At 42.0% G+C, this 15,503-nt stretch overlaps 1 long non-coding RNA gene across 1 annotated transcript; it reads left to right on the plus strand.

Moving 5' to 3' along the window:
- The first annotated feature begins 4,943 nt into the window (after positions 1-4,943).
- LOC306941667 lies at positions 4,944-15,227 on the plus strand. The gene is made up of 3 exons (XR_013792196.1): positions 4,944-5,021; positions 7,411-7,554; positions 11,349-15,227. It is a non-coding gene; the product is annotated as an uncharacterized lncRNA (long non-coding RNA).
- Positions 15,228-15,503: the final 276 nt, after the last annotated feature.

The raw sequence follows: 15,503 nt of genomic DNA on the forward strand, positions 1-15,503 counted from the left end.
AAGAGAACATGAAAAAAATCGAATGCAAGAATCAAGTATCAGTAACAAAACAAAAAACACCATCATCAGTCTTGATGGAAAGTCATTCATGAAATGTAAATGTGTGGAGATCTGTCTACTCTAACCTAACCTAACCTAATCTAATCTGTAAAGCTCCCTGTGGTGATGACTGGTTCAAACACAGAGGGTCTAGTTAACTACTAGTACTAGTGTTAACTAGTGATAACTAGTGTTAACTAGTGATAACTAGAAGCAGTAACCAGGCAGGCTGTGCTACTAGATTGGTTGAGACGGTTGTGAGTTTGTTGATCTGCTATTTTGAAACACATTGGAAGGAGATGAAGAAAGACAAACAATCTCCAAATTCACAAATACACCTGAGATGAGGTAGAAATCTCCATATTCATACATTAATGAGGTAGAAATCTCCATATTCATACATTAATGAGGTAGAAATCTCCATATCCATACATTAATGAGGTAGAAATCTCCATATTCACACATTAATGAGGTAGAAATATTCACACATTGAGGTATAAATCTACATATTCATACATTAACTGATATAATGCACAGCATACACGTGCTGCTACTTTATGTCTGATCTCAGGTTCATGAATATGTAGATTTATACCTCATTAATGTTACGAATATGTAGATTTATACCCCAATGTACGAATATGAAGATTTCTACCTCATCTCAGGTTAATGTATGAATATGTAGATTTATACCTCATTAGTGTATGAATATGTAGATTTATACCTCACTAATGGATCCTCCCGTGATGTTTTTGGTTGTTTCTTTTGGTTACCTGAGGCATTGTAACAGTGTCTAATGAGTCGTGGGTAAAGCCATCTTTATAAATGTCCCGTCGGCCACCGGCCCACTTGGAACGATGCAAGTTGGGAACCTAGCATGCAGTACCCGCTGTCATTGTATACCCGTTTTAACAGTCTGTCCATGTGTCCATATATGGAGATATCTGTGTCTGTCTGTCTGTGTCCATATGTCTGTCTGTCTGAAGAGTGCAAACTGACTGTGAAAGGTGGACTGGTTAAGTAATCAAATGGCAGGTGTGGGGTTGCCATGGCAACCAATTGGCTGAGGCAGAGGCTGGGAACGGTACCGGTGAGGCTGAGTGGACTTTAGGCTCATTAGGTCCACTGGCAGAGCCTGACCAGAGGCCTTTTGTGGCGGTTCTGGACAACCGTGTGTCCGAACCGACTCAAGGCCGGACACTGCACTCAACCTGGAGGTCAGAGGTCAAACCCTATCTTGGGGTCTTGACAGATTGTCACTGTGCTTCTTATATACATCATCAGTATGATGTCACCATGTCATGATGAGTCACATCATGGACTCCAAATATGAAGTCCATGATGTCAGGCGTACTGGCGACGGTGGTAACCATGACAACCTGGACTCACTCAGACATGTGGAGTAACCATGGGGACCTGATGTGACCCTCGCTCGCATAGAGACTCTATACAATTTACAATTTAGGCATTTAGCAGACGCTCTTAATCCAGAGCGATTTACATTAGGCAGGAACAAAAGTATGGGAATACATCACATATATAAAATGCATTTATCAAGAAACATGCGTAAGCTAAGAACGTAACTAGAACATATCTATATAATGACACTATACATATTAACTATACATATATACTATACTATGCTATACATATGTAGGCTACTATGATGTGCTATGACTATATACAATGCAATTATTGTGCTGTCTACATGACATGCTATAAGTCTGTTTCAAATGCTATCTAAGTCTAAAAAGTGCTATCTAAGGGGGTAGGATAAGTGCTATGGGCCATGATGGAGTCTGAAAAGGTGGGTCTTCAGACTACGGCGGAAGATTGGGAGTGATGCCGCAGTTCTGACTGCAACGGGGAGTGCATTCCACAGTTTTGGGGCCAGAAGGGAGAAGAGTTTGGGACGTGTGGAGCGTTGGCCCGGCGTTTTTAGTGAGGGTACTTCCAGCTTTCCTGCGTTGGCTGATCTGAGTGCGCGGGAGGGTTTGTAGGGTTCAATCATGCTTGCAAGATATGGGGGAGCCATACCTTTGGTTGCTTTGAATGCCAGCATCAGAGTTTTGTATTCTGTGCGGGCAGCGACTGGGAGCCAGTGCAGGGAGCGGAGCAGGGGGGAGACATGCTTAAGTGCACATGCCGGTAGGCCAGTAAGGAGCGAATTACAATAGTCAAGTTTTGACAAGACTGTTGTCTGGATTAGGAGCTGGGCTGATTCCTGGGTGAGGAACGGTCTAATTCGTTGTATGTTATAGAGTGTGAACCTACAGGATCGAGTGACAGCTGTGATGTGAGTTTTAAACGAGAGCTGACTGTCCAGGACAACACCAAGGTTCCTGGCTGTTGGGACAGACGTTACCAGGGCGTTGTCTACGGAAATAGTTAGCTCCCGCATAGGGCAGGACTTAGCTGGGAAGACAAGAAGCTCAGTCTTGTCTGGGTTCAGCTTGAGGTGGTTGGAGGACATCCACTGTGAGATGTCAGCCAGGCATGCAGTGATGCGCTCTTCCACCTGAGTGGCAGAGGGGGGGAAGGATAGAAACAGTTGTGTGTCATCGGCATAGCAGTGATAGGATATATTGTGAGCAGAGATGATAGTGCCAAGGGATTTGGTGTATAGTGAGAAAAGGAGGGGACCAAGTACAGATCCCTATCTATCTCTGCTCACACAGAAACACTGAGGAGCCATACGACCACAACCTGAACCCAAGGCAGAGGGGTTCAGTGGACGGGTTCTGGAAGGTGTTTAGGTGGGTCAGAGTGTCCTCTGAGGACACGTCATAGAAGGACAGAGTCCCAGCGGGACGGTCCACGTACACTGCTACTCTGTAGACCCCGTCTATGGAGCTATTATTGCGCCAAAAGGTTTGATCGTTTAACAGAAACAGTTCCATCGAAAAAAATAAAATTGAAGTTGAAAAGTAAAAATTTAACCTGAAAGTCTCTTCTTTTTTTTCTTGAACTTGAAAAATACCAAGATGTATTCAAAAGTTTTTTTTTTTATTCAAAAGTTTTTTTCAGTTTAATATTTAACTTTAATATACATTTATATTTTTGAGTATATATATATTTTTTCAGTTTCAGACCTTTTTTTTCATTCAGATCTTTTTTTTTTCATTCAGATCTTTTTTTTACAGACTCAAATCATATTTTTTTCGGTTTCAGATGTGTTTTTTTTTCGCTTCTCACTTTGTTAACTTTCAGGTGCCAAAAAGTTTCAGGTTACTTTTGGCGCAGATCTTGCGTGGGGGCGCGGCCTCAACCGAGAGGGGCGTGGAATCATGAGTGACAGGTCTCCTAAGGTCTCCCCCCCGCCCCCCTGAACCGTGACGTCATCAACATGCGTGACAGGAACTAGTTCAAAACACGTTGCTGCTGTGTGACGCTAATAACAATGGCTCCGTCTTTTTGGCAAATCTAGAACTTCCTGTTTGAGAGCTAGCAAATTTAAGACATCCGGTTGCTTTCAGAATAAAAGAGTCGTTAATTAAATAATTATTACATTACATTATTAGTATTATTATTACATTACAGTTATTGTGAAGACACACATTATGTTTCTGTGTAAAAATAAGTAATTAAATAACGTAAAAATGTATCTATGTATCGACTAGTGTGACATATGCACATGTCCGGGGAGACCTCCTCTACAACACCACACCGTCTACTAAGCAGCAGAGGTGTAAAAAAAATAATTGCATGCCATACAGCGAGGTCAGAGGTAAAAAAACATCCCATTTCCAGACTAAAGTGGACGCTGGACAAAAATCCCTGCTATGTTTCGACTAGCGTGACATACACACGCGTCCGGGGAGACCTCCTCTACAACACCACACTGTCCGCTAAGCAGTAGAGGTGTAAAACAAAAATTGGCACCAGGTCAGATGTAAAAAAAACTTTAAAAAAACTTCCCATTTCCAGACTACAGTGGACTAAAGTGGACGCTGGACAAAAATCCCTGCTATGTTTCGACTAGTGTGACATACACACGCGTCCGGGGAGACCTCCTCTACAACACCACACTGTCCGCTAAGCAGCAGAGGTGTAAAACCTCTGCTGTCGAAACATAGCAGGGATTTTTGTCCAGTGTCCACTTTAGTCCACTGTAGTCTGGAAATGGGAAGTTTTTTGACGTTTTTGACCTGTGACCTGGTGCCAATTTTTGTTTTACACCTCTGCTGCTTAGCGGACAGTGTGGTGTTGTAGAGGAGGTCTCCCCGGACGCGTGCATATGTCACACTAGTCGAAACATAGCAGAGATTTTTGTCCAGTGTCCACTTTAGTCCACTGTAGTCTGGAAATGGGAGGTTTTTTTACATCTGACCTGGTGCCAATTTTTGTTTTACACCTCTGCTGCTTAGCGGACAGTGTGGTGTTGTAGAGGAGGTCTCCCCGGACGCGTGCATATGTCACACTAGTCGAAACATAGCAGGGATTTTTGTCCAGCGTCCACTTTAGTCCACTGTAGTCTGGAAATGGGAAGTTTTTTGACATTTTTGACCTGTGACCTGGTGCCAATTTTTGTTTTACACCTCTGCTGCTTAGCGGACAGTGTGGTGTTGTAGAGGAGGTCTCCCCGGACGCGTGCGTATGTCACACTAGTCGAAACATAGCAGGGATTTTTGTCCAGCGTCCACTTTATAAAGTCCATGCTCTCCAGTGAATAGCATTTATCCATTTAGATAACTTTTTAATTACTTATCTTTACACAGAAACATTACTTATTACTTATTTTTACACAGAAACATAATGTGTGTCCTATAGCATCGTTTAAATGCTTAATTAATCGTTTTAACGTATTTTTTTCAATACTCTAGAGGGTACTCTTATTTTGAAGAGATCGTCCCCCGGAAGTCTTATATTTGCTAGCTTAGATTTGCCAGAAAACAGTGCCAAAGACGGCGGCGCGTGTGATTTTTGAACAAAGGCGTGTGACTCTTGGTGAGAATGTCTCATAAAGGATCCTAACACTGCAGGTTAGTAAACATAAAACACATGTTTACATCACGTTGAACAACACCAGCTAGTAGCTTATTAGCTAGTAGTAGCTCATTGTAGCTACGTTACTAGCCTAGTGGCTTAAGCTACTGTACAAGCAGCTAATGCTAGCTAATATATTTGGCTACTAGCAGTGACTTAGCTACTTGTAGCTTCTACCCAACACTCCTCCGTGTGTGTGTGTGTGTGTGTGTGTGTGTGTGTGTGTGTGTGTGTGTGTGTGTGTGTGTGTGTGTGTGTGTGTGTGCGTGCGTGCGTGCGTGCGTGCGTGCGTGCGTGCGTGCGTGCGTGTGTGTTGCCAACTCTTGTGTCTTGTGAGATAAATATGCCAACCCACCTAAAGAAACAAGCCAAATAGGATTGGATATACAATTGGATATTGTAATACATGTGGGTTCTATTGTTCTACGAACAGTAGGAATAAATGTCAGAACCTGGAAGCACCACAGAGACAACAATGTACAAATGTACATGAGCGATATTTATTAATTATAATGCTCAAAGGTTACAAATAATAATATAATGTTAAAAGGTTGTAAATAGAATGATGCAAAATTCGTATTCAATACAGTGTATTCATCCCAACTAGTAAAACCAGTTATAAACTGCAGGCCTATATACATCAGTGAATCAATATGCAAAGCAATACAATAAAATGTATCTTCAAGGGTATACTTTAGCCCCTTTCGGGACCCTCGGCTACCTTTTCTGAATTTTGGACGGCGGCCCCTTACCCATTACAAAAATGGCAAGGGGCCAGTTGATAAAATTACGACATTAATGATACTTGATAATTTCTCTCTTTCAATTGCTTTATTTTTGCAAAATGTATCAAAGTACAATGTGCATGCACACTATGTAAATAAATAAACGTGTTACATTTGCTTGCATAAACACAAACAGCTGTTTCCATAACTGCACAAAGTATTGCACATGTAACATGAGTAGCTCTTTCCCTGCCTGCCTGTCTGTCCATGAGTACCTGCCTGCCTGCCTGTCCATGAGTAGCTATTTGTCTGTCTGCCTGCCTGCCAGCCAGCCAGCCAGCCAGCCAACCATCAAGTTAACAGAAAATAAATAATTATGGCTGAGTAAAATAAAATACAATAAACACAATCTGCCTGAAAATAGATTACCCAGCTATGACCTTTTTCATAAAATAAAATAAAATTAGTAGTTATATGGCTGACTGAGTAAAATAAAAACAATCTACCCTAAAATAGAGCTCCCCACCACACATATAAATGGTACTTTTTGGGCAGAAAGGGTTTTTTTTTCACAGGAGGAAAAATATTCTCTATGAGGCAATTCTCTGGCCAATATTGGTAGAAGGCGCAGTGGAGTAACAAAGTATTTTTTTCCCGGTGGAAACAAAATCCCCTTTTGGCCAAAAAGTACCGTTTATATGTGTGGTGGGGGGCTCAGAGTGCTCCCACTAAGGGAAGTAGGCATTTTAATGACACAACCGCCTTTGTTTTGGTGAGTAGGAAAAACATTATTTTTATTTATGCTAAAGACGAGAGGCTGGTCTGCATTCATGCAAGCAGCGGAAGTCGAGAGTAACAACATAGCTCTAAATGCAACGCATTAGAGCTATGGACCAGAGCTAGGACGCAGCTTTACCTACTGTCTGTTCACGGAGACCCGCACAGTAGCTTGAGCATTGATGAGATGTTTCAAAGACGCATACAACAGCTTTAGGAGACCACGGAAACGTGTGCGAAACGGCGCTAATCGGAGTTGCCGTTACACAATAATAATAATAATAATAACTAGAACTGCACTCTGTCGAGTGCCTTAAATCTCAGCCTCTCTGTAAAACATTGAAATGTAATACTAAAGTCGGGTTATAACTGGCTGTCAATGGTGACATAATTACGAACAGGTAACGTATAGATATATACATGTAAGTTTTAAGTTGAAAGTACTATACTGTGGTTGGCTGGCTTTTTTATGTGCGTACGCTCGGAGGTATATGTTTCAGTGTCGGGTGAATAAAAGGTAATGTCTTGTATACATCTGAAACCTATCTTGATTATGTAACCATTAAAAAAGCCAGTTATAACCCGGCATTGATACATGTCTTAATTACGTCACCATCAATACCTACCAAGCATACACGTGCATTCGTACCAGCACGACCACAATACTTGAGCACTCTGCTTGCGCAAGTAATCATACATTTTGATGAATAAAATAGTCAAAGATTATAATGGATAAACACAAACCAGTCAAGTTCATGAAATATTGGAAGATAGACCTACTGTTTTATCATAATTTTGAAACCTTTTGTATTGTCTTGAATAATAACAATGACACCCTTACTGCATGATAAGTACAAGTTGTTTCTACTGGTGATTTCCACAGAGCACCACAGGGAGAGGTCTACAGTATCTAGAGAGATGGCATCCAAAAGACATTCAACGTTGTCAGAGGAACAGCCAGAGAAGGACCAGGGATGTGGACTGTTTGATACAATGATGCAACCTGTTGTAAAGTTGTACCGTACAGGTATGTGCTGTTTTATTTACTTATTTACTTAAGGGCCACTTAAGGGCCACTTCACCCCTTTTGCAACCAGATCTTATTTAATGATGTTTGGGATTCAAGAAACACTTTTCTGGGGTTTTTATGTGGGTAATATGTGTTTTTAGATATTTTAGTATGTGTCCATGGGCTCCATGATGTCATGGCCACTGGGCTCACTTCCTTTCTGGACTACAATTCCTATAATGCTTTGGCCCACTGCTCCTCCTTGTGGATAGGGGGAGGGCTGTCTTACTGAGACAACATGTAGTCCAGGAAATAAGGGAGCCCAGTGTCCATGGCATCATGGAGCCCATTGACACTTTGAAATACTGAAATATCTAAAAACACATATTACCCACATAAAAACCCCAGTAAAGTGTTTCTTGTATCCCAAACATCACTAAAATTAGATCTGGTTGCAAAAGGGGTGAAGTGGCCCTTTAAAGAGAGATTTAACTTTCAAAATAATTTTGGGTAATTTTATCGTCTACTCAGGCTTTTGTGAACACCCTGGACAGTTTTTACGTTGCTCGATTAATTTAATTTATGGCCACACGGATAACTCAATAGTAACAATGGCCACACAGACAATTTCCCTTAGGGAGGGGAGAAATGGAGAGTCTGCACTGCGAGATTGAAAATCAGCATGAACTAAATGATCCCTCAAATTTGTACCTCCTTTTAAAAGAAAAGAGAGGAGGGTATTTAAACAGTTATAGAGCACTGAAGTCCTGACGTCACTGTCAGTAGAGGGCGTCAGTCCCCAGGTTTGTGTACTTTTTATTTGTATTGTAATCTCCATAGGGGGATTTTAGATCGCCTCATATAAGAACTGTGTTTAAAAAATAAACCGATCACCCCGGCCTTTTCACTCATATGGAAATGTACAAATATACCTAAAGAGTAACAAAATAAGCGTCGCACAACAGAAACTGAATGTTAATTACGTTTATTTTTATTTTATTGATATTTAATGTTTCGTGGTTAGTACGAGTCGAGTCACCACCAGCTGAGCTTACGTCAACGAGGAATCTCAGGAACGCAATGTGTTGACAGCTGGGCGTGACGTATATTAGCAGCGACATTGCCTTCATATGTAGTTTCAAGGCTTTTGCGGCCACATTAATTCCATTTTCTCCAGAAACTGGCTGTATCAAATATGAATGGACATCATTAACGACGCACAGCCACTCCCCTGACAGAAAGGGGTGGTCGGTTTATTTTTCAAACACAGTTCTTATATGAAGCGACCTAAAAGCGCCCTATGGAGATTTCACTGCAAATAAAAAAATACATGAACCTGTGTATTGGCGCCCTCTACTGAAAGTGACGTCAGACTTCGGTGCTATTGTGTCAATTCCAGGGTTTGTTTAGGGCCAATGTAAAGGCCTTTACATTGGCTCTAAACAAACCCCACTCTGAACTACTGCAAAAAGAGAAGACATTTTCTTTTACATGTGTCACCACTTATTCTGCCAACTCACATAAGATTCAATCTATCTTTAAGAAATTGGCACATCCTTAAAGGCCCACTTCACCCCTCTTGCAACCAGATCTTATTTTAATGATGTTTGGGAGAAAAGGAATACTTTCATGGGGTTTTTACATGGGTAATATGTGTTATTTTAGTATTTCAAAGTGTCCATGGGCTCCATGATGTCATGGACACTGGGCTCACTTCCTTCCTGGACTACAATTCCCATAATGCTTTGGTTCACTGCTCCTCCTTGTGGATAGGGGGAGGGCTGTCTTACTAACATGTAGTCCAGGAAATGTGTAAAAGAGGTACAATTTCGAGGGATCATTTGGTTCATGCTGATTTTCAATCTCGCAGCCCGGCTGCACGTGGGCGGACTCGCCTTTCTCCCCTACCTAGGGAAATTGTCTGTGTGGCCATTGTGCGCAATGTAACAATACGACCCAAACCTGATCCATCTGCACACAGGTGAACAGTTTAAGATCCAAGGGACTATTACCTGTGCGTCTACTAGTGTTGTGTACCGTTCACACTGTCCCTGTGGACTGGCCTATGTAGGCAAAACGTCCAGACAACTCAAACAGAGAATGAGTGAACACAAAAGTTCCATCCGTAGGAACGATCGGGATTATCCCGTCGCAGTCCACTTTAATGATTTGAAACATGATATCTCTGGTTTTTGTTTCATTGGGATTGAACAAGTGTGCCTCCCCAAGAGAGGTAGGTGGTAAAGGCTCATTCATAGTCTGGATTTTCGGTGGTGAGGTGACCACCGCTCCGGTGGTGAGGTGACCACCGGAGCAATAACATTGAGCGGTGGTGAGTAAAAACAGAGAGAATTAAAGTGTTCATATTGCAAGTGCAGACGGTGTGTGGGTCTTTTGCACTTTATTTGCATTTTTCATTTATTAGTTATATTTTTTGGGGGAAATAAACAAAAACACTGAGTACTTTGCTGCATGTCTGAAACACGGAGCAAACACACAACACGTGTCTCTGTGTCTGCCTGTGTGCCCGGGCATGCTCATACATGTGCCGCAGGCCCCAGAGCGCCTTGGACTCAGGCAGGCGGTCCTGCCTGAGTTCTGTGCCTTTTTTATTTACAAAAATGACTTTAGAGTTACCCTGTGGGGGCCCCAGGGCGGTCCATGGAACATCCAGACCCCCATGAACATGTTCAGGGGGGGCGGCCCGGTTCCTGCGAGCCTTCCCATGTCCAAAACGATCGAGAAATGACAGAGTTACCGCGTTCCAGCTTTCCGTGCTTTTTCTTTTTGACAGACACGGGGACACGCATAGCTGCGTGACTGGAGCGCATCTGTGTAACCTACATTAGCTTTGAACCATTTTAACCATTATTTTAACCATGAGCTGGTGAAAAAATGCTAGATCTACAAGGTCGTAGCGCGCACTGAGTGCCACACTACGAGCTTGTAGATCTGCTATTTTAGAAAACTTGTGAACATTTGTGCACATCTTTTTCACCCACCACTGATGCCGGGAGGCATACTTTGGTTAGACATAGCATTGGATAGACATAGCATTGGTCCGACTTGATTAAGGTTGGTGAGGGGGGGGTTCATACTTAGTTTAGACTAGTCATTGGTTAGACATGGGTTAAGGTTAGGTTTAGGTGTGCTGCCCCGTGGGAGGTTAGGTTTAGGTGTGCTGCCCCGTGGGAGGTTAGGGTGAGGGTAAGGGTTAGGAGAGGGTTAAGGTTAGGTTTAGGCGTGCTGCCCTGTGGGAGGTTAGGGTTAGGGTGAGGGTTTGAGATATCGGACCAATGGTATGTCTAACCAAAAGCATGCACCTGCTGCCATGCTCTTGACTTGTCTCCCAGTCAATAAAGTGTTGTTCATTGTTTATGCATGCATTCACTTTAGGTTTGTTCTTGACTCGTTTCTGACACCATACGATAAATATGTTATGTGTAATATCACTGAGATCCACGAGCATATCAGACGGCAGTTATTCGGCAGGCACAGAGGGACAGTCTTGAGGCGAAACATGACAATACATTACAATAGGGAAAGGGCGGGGCCATCTATGCTGATGACTAATTATTTGTAACTATTCCAATGCAACATTATATTCAATACAATACAAAAAAAATACATGAATACAATATTTACCCAGACAAGTGGCTCAAAAGTGTAATGTCAAGCCCTGAAACATGTCTTTGATAAATGGCGACTTGTGGTTTAGAAATGGAGAAGATGCTATAAAACAGAACACTGCATGGAGAACATGCAAAGTTCAAACATTAAATGTGTTTTCTCTCTTTGTGTCTTTTTGCTAGACGTCCCGTACCTCCTTGTGTGTAAAGAGGAGGTTTTCACTGAACAACAGGAGAGGAGTTCCAGTCTGGTCCAGGAGGAACCACAACCTCCACAGATTAAAGAGGAACATGATGAGCTACTTCCAAGACCAGAGGAGGCTGATGTGTCAATGTTGACATTGCTAGCAGTGGAAAGTGAAGATGATCATGATGATGGAAACCGAGAGACAGAGCCTGTAGCCGGCACCTCAACTCGACACATGAAAACACAAGCTGATGTAGAGGACTGTGGAACATCACACACAACTAGTGACAACCAGCTCCTCTCTTCACACTGTTCTAAATCTGACACTGAAGACAGTGAAGATTGGGAGGAGACCACTGAAGGTCAGTCAACTTTAAACACACTGACATTACACAAGACACAAAATGTGGAAGGACAAAGATTGTCTTTGGGCAACAAGCTGGCCCAGGACCTGGAATCATCAAAACAAACTCACTCCACGAGGAGTCACACAGGGAAGAAAAGCTTTAGTTGTATGTGTGGCAAAAGGTTTATTATGAAGGGAAATCTGTTGAGGCACACACAAGAGATTCATACAGAGGAAAAGCCCTTTACTTGCAAAGTTTGTGGCAAAGGATTTAGACGAAATGGTCATCTAAAAGAACACATGATGACTCATACAGGGGAAAAGCCCTTTACGTGTAACGTGTGTGGTAAAGGCTTTGCTCGGAGTGATATTCTAAAAAGACACATGATGACTCATACAGGGGAAATGCCCTTTACTTGTCACACAGGGATGAAAAGCTTTAGTTGTACAGAGTGTGGTAAAGGCTTTATTTGGAAGGAACAGCTGATGAGGCACACAAGGATGCATACAGGGGAAAAGTCCTTTACTTGTGAAGTTTGTGGCAAAGGATGTAGTGAAAGTGGTGGTCTGAAAAATCACATGAGGACTCATACAGGGGAAAAGCCGTTTACTTGCAAAGTTTGTAGTAAAGCCTGTAGTCGAAGTGATGAACTTAAAATACACATGAGGACTCATACAGGGGAAAAGCCCTTTACTTGCAAAGTGTGTAGTAAAGGCTGTAGTCGCAGTGATGTACTAAAAACACACATGAGGACTCATACAGGGGAAGCGCCCTTAACTTGTAACGTGTGTGGTAAAGGCTTCACTCAAAGTTGTAATCTAAAGACACACATGAGGACTCATACAGGGGAAAAGCCATTTACTTGTAACGTTTGTGGTAAAGGCTTTGCTCAGAGTAGTAATCTAAAAACACACGTGAGGACTCATACAGGGGAAAAGCCCTTTACTTGTTACGTGTGTGGTAAAGGCTGTGCTCAGAGTGGCTATCTAAAAACACACATGAGGACTCATACAGGGGAAGCGCCCTTTACTTGTAATGTGTGTGGTAAAGGCTGTAGTTTTAGTTGTAATCTAAAGACACACATGAGGACTCATACAGGGGAAAAGCCATTTACTTGTAGCGTGTGTGGTATAAGCTGTACTCAGAGTGGTGCTCTAAAACAACACATGAGGACTCACACAGAGGAAAAAATATTTACTTGTCACTTGTGTGGTAAAGGTTGTGCTGAGAGTGGTGCTCTAAAAAAACACATGAGGACTCATACAGGGGAAAAGCCCGGTAATCTACCCTTTACTTGTAACGTGTGCGGTAAAGGCTTCACTCAGAAAGTTAATCTAAAAACACACATGATGTCTCATACAGGGGAAAAGCCCAGTAATAAAAAAACACACATGAGGACGCATACAGGGGAGAAGCCGTTTACTTGTAATGTGTGTGGTAAAGGCTGTAGTCATAGTGGTCTTTTAAAAAACACATGAGGACTCACACGGGAAAAACCATTTACTTGTAAAGTGTGTGGTAAAGGCTGTGCTCAGAAAGTTAATCTAAAAACATGTCTCATACAGGGGAAAGGCCCTTTACATGTGAAGTTTGTGGCAAAGGCTGTACTCTAGATGTTCATCTAAAAGCACACATGAGGACTCACACAGGGGAAAAACCATTTACTTGTCACTTGTGTGGTAAAGGTTGTGCTGAGAGTGGTGCTCTACAAAAACACATGAGGACTCATACAGGGGAAAGGCTGTTTACTTGTAATGTGTGTGGTAAAGGCTGTAGTCGTAGTAGTCATCTAAAATCACACATGAGGATTCATACAGGGGAGAAGCCGTTTACTTGTAATGTGTGTGGTAAAGGCTGTAGTTTTAGTTGTGGTCTAAAAACACACATGAGGACTCACACAGGGGAAAAACCATTTACTTGTAAAGTGTGTGGTAAAGGCTGTGCTCAGAAAGGTACTCTAAATATACACATGAGTACTCATACTGGGGAAAGGCCATTTACTTGTAATGTGTGGTAAAGGCTGGTCTGAGAGTCGTGCTCTAAAAAAACACATGAGGACTCATACAGGGGAAAATCCCAGTAATAAACAAACACGCATGAGGACTCGTACAGGGGAGAAGCCGTTTACTTGTAATGTGTGTGGTAAAGGCTGTAGTCTTAGTAGTCGTCTAAAAACACACATGAGGAATCACACAGGGGAGAAGCCGTTTACTTGTAATGTGTGTGGTAAAGGCTGTAGTCTTAGTAGTCATCTAAAAACACACATGAGGACTCACACAGGGGAAAAAACATTTACTTGTCACTTGTGTGGTAAAGGCTTTGCTCAGAAAGGTACTCTAAAAAAACATGAGGACTCACACGGGAAAAAACATTTACTTGTCACTTGTGTGGTAAAGGCTTTGCTCAGAAAGGTACTCTAAAAAACACATGAGGATTCATACAGGGGAAAAGCCCAGTAATAAACAAACACGCATGAGGACTCATACAGGGGAAAGGCTGTTTACTTGTAATGTGTGTGGTAAAGGCTGTAGTTGTAGTAGTCATCTAAAATCACACATGAGGACTCACACAGGGGAAAAAACATTTACTTGTAAAGTGTGTGGTAAAGGCTGTGCTCAGAAAGGTACTCTGAAAAAACACATGAGGACTCATACAGGGGAAAGGCCATTTACTTGTAATGTGTGTGGTAAAGGCTGGTCTGAGAGTGGTACTCTAAAACAACACATGAGGACTCACACAGGGGAAAAACCATTTACTTGTCACTTGTGTGGTAAAGGCTGTGCTCAAAAAGGTACTCTGAAAAAACACATGAGGACTCATACAGGGGAAAATCCCATAGACACATGAGTCGTACAGGAGGAAACCCTTTAGTTGTAGTTAGGGGCAAATTATTGGGTCAAAATGCACGTCTGAAGATAATGAGGGATCATACAGGGAAGAAGTGGTTATTTGAATTGTAATACATGCACATTTCCCCCATTAATCCATTTGAGTTGACACATGATACACAGACACACACAGACAATTGAATGATCACACAGACACACATTTCCCCCATTAATCCATTTGAGTTGACACACGATACACAGACACACACAGACAATTGAATGATTAATCATTCTAATCCAGGATGACAATGACAAGTGGTAGATACTAAATCAGTGGAATCACATAACCTGAGTATCAACATGACTGATTAAAGTCCCCCACAATTTAGTTTCTTGATCTTCATTATCTTTTGCTATGTACAACTTGGTAGATTATTTCTCTGTTGTAACACTGTTTCAGGTATTAACCTGTTATACCGTTGGATGTTTGTCTAGTTTTTTTTATTTTTTATTCCCCAATAAAACAGTTGGGAGTGGCTACGGCCACCCCCATTACAGAGGATGGCCCCCCACCAATGAAGAGGGCATTACCTCCTTGTCAAAACGTTTTTTATTTCGGAAACATTTTCCCGACGTTATTTGACCTTGATTATGTTCTTATTGCTTGTTGTACTCTATTCTTCCTTGTATCATTACACTGTCCTGTTTTAATTTGATTGATTTTATTGTGTTCATTCTACAGCACTTTGTAACCTTGTTAATAAAGGTGCTTTATAAATAAAATGTACTTACTTACTTACTTGTCCTTCATCTGAAACAGAATCTGGTTCAAACATATATGGCTGAATGTCACCAATCTGCCATCCCGCTGCCATTTTGTAAACAATTGGGCAGAGCCATGGGCAGTCTTTTTGTAAGGAGGGGGAGGGACTAGGACAGGTGGGTGGTCTTAAAGTAGGAGGCGGAGGGACTGGAT

Source organism: Electrona antarctica (assembly GCF_951216825.1).
Source record: "Electrona antarctica genome assembly, chromosome: 18".
Classification (NCBI taxonomy): Eukaryota; Metazoa; Chordata; class Actinopteri; order Myctophiformes; family Myctophidae; genus Electrona; species Electrona antarctica.